The following is a 2,430-nucleotide window of genomic DNA, read 5'->3' on the forward strand; positions in this document are numbered from 1 at the left end:
AGCTGGGACAGTTTCTCATTGGCTCAGCTGGGAGAGATTCTCATTGGCTGGGTTATGCCTGCCTCTCATTGGCTGGTCTGTTGCAGGGGGTGAAGGGGGGACCCTCCTTCCTCCTACAAGGGCCGCAAAGTGGTAAGTAAGTATAAAGTAGTATCCAGGTGCGAGGTGCCTGTCTTCCCGTGGGGTGGGTAACAAGTGTATGGTGTGAGCGCTCCCCCTGCTGGCCTCCCGACTCCACTCGGAATGAAATTTCCTTCACTCATTTTCGCAGAACCAACTACTGATCCATATATACATACAATGTGGACGAATCTCCAGGCAGTTCTGCGGAGTAGAAAGAGCCAGTTCGGAAAGGGCAGAGACCATTTGTTTCTATGTATAGAGCTTCTTTTTTTTTTTTTTTTAATAGCTTTAAAAAAAAAAATGACACATTTTAGAATTTGAGGACCAGTGAGCGGATGCTAGGGTTTAGGGGATGAGGGGTAGGGGTGGGGATAGGGCTCCACGGGGCTTCTTTTGGAGACGGAGGGCTCAGTATCTTGACTGTGGCGATATCACACGTGTGAGAAAGTTGTACTGAACTAAACACAACACGAAACGAGTATAAGGAAAACAATCTGAAGAGAGCTGGTGGGTTGTGTTAACGTCATACCTTGGGTGTAAATCCCAACTCTAGTTCTTTTTTCTTTTTTTTAAGATTTTATGTATTTGAGGGAGAGGAGAGAGCGAGCGAGCACGAGTGGGGGAAGCAGCAGAGGGAGAGGGACAAGCTGACTCCCGGCTGAGCGGGGAGCCCGACGCGGGGCTCCATCCCGGGACCCTGGGATCATGACCTGAGCGGGGGCAGAGGTTAACCGACTGAGCCACCCAGGCCCCCCGCCCCCCCCCCCCCGTTACTCTAGTTCTGCAAAATGTTCCCATGGGGGAATCTGGGTAAAGCGCACAAGACACCCTTCTGATTACTCCGTACAACTTTATCTTAGTCACTTGAGCTGCGTGTTTCACGGCCTGCTGGCTCTCGGAGCACCACCGCCGTCCGCTCTGTGCGGTCTCCACCCTCTGTCTGAGTGATCTAGGACGCGGGAGGGCGGCTCGGATGGAAAGGGAGGGTGGCGGGCGCTCGGACTTGGGGTGTGGGCCCAAGCAGTGGGGCAGCCTCAGTTCGCAGCTCTACAGGACCCTCAGCTCCTTCTGGGACGGTTTGAATAGTGTGAAATTAGTGTGGGTCCTGGTGAGCCGGCTAGGAATGGGTGTCATTATTCTTCAGTGGCCCCTGTGGCGTGACTTGCTTGTGCGTGAGGCCACTCAGAGCCCTGGTCTGCAGAAGTCCCAGGCCCTTGCAGCTGGCCTGGCCATGGTGACGCCTCGTCTGGGTGTCCTTGGCATTTCCGCCGGGAGCCGGGGCGCCTGGAGGTGGCCGGCTGGTGGGCGGGGCTTTCAGATGTGGGGTAGAAATGGCCAGTTTCCCTTCCAGTCTGTGCCATTCATGAGGTGTTACCTTGACAAATATGTCTTCGGTATTCGATTTGCCAGTTCATGGGCAGCCTCTTGGGAATGGAAGAAAAAGTCCTTAATCTGCCCGAGATCATCGGGCCCCGGGTGGGCACTGCTCCAGAGATGCTCAAGCACCGAGCCCGCGGGTGCTGGGGGCCTGTCCAGGGCACCTGCCGGGCAGCGCGCGTCGGCCTGCAGTGTTGGCCGGGCCAGGCCCTGCAGTCTCAGCTAGTGACTGACTGAATGAGTCATCTCCCTCCCTGAGCCAGAATCTCCTGGCTTTCCCCAGTTACTAACGAGCTCCCGGTACCCTGAGGGTCCCAGATAAGGGGCTGGAGAGATCAAGGGACTGCAGCAGACATGGCCCAGCCCCCTTTTCCTGACACCCCCACCCCAACCCCTCCCGGACCTTGTTCCTCCCGTTATTTCTCTCGGTGGCTCTGGAGCTGGGGGTAGGGCTACTCTGGGCAGACCCGGGCTCCTGCACCGCAGGGACTCAAAACCACCCGCAGCATCCCGCCCAGGCCAGCCGGAAAAAAGATTTCCTCTCTGCCTGGCAACAGCCCGCGGCCCGCGCCTGCAGCCAATGGACGGCCACCTCCACCGTCACCTGCGGCCAATGAGAGACCACCTCCAGCTCATTATTCCTCCAATGAACGTTCGTTCAAAGCTCTTCCCAGCTCCCCGCTTCCTCTGGAAGTGGGTACTCTCCTCGGTGCGCGGGGTTTGCCCACGATGCGCAGAACTGGCTTGCCACTATGGTAGTTTGTCCGCTCTTTCCAGAATAAGCCCATCTGCTGCTGCATGACCTCTGCTGTTTACTTTTTAAGGTTGGCAAGAGGTTTCCTGCGCGGCGGAGCGGTTTAATGAGTAACAGGGATGTCCCCGGTGACGCACCACCCCACCCGCCCTAGGAGGAAAGAACTTTGGGCGGAG

Source organism: Halichoerus grypus, chromosome 12 (genome assembly GCF_964656455.1).
Source record: "Halichoerus grypus chromosome 12, mHalGry1.hap1.1, whole genome shotgun sequence".
Classification (NCBI taxonomy): Eukaryota; Metazoa; Chordata; class Mammalia; order Carnivora; family Phocidae; genus Halichoerus; species Halichoerus grypus.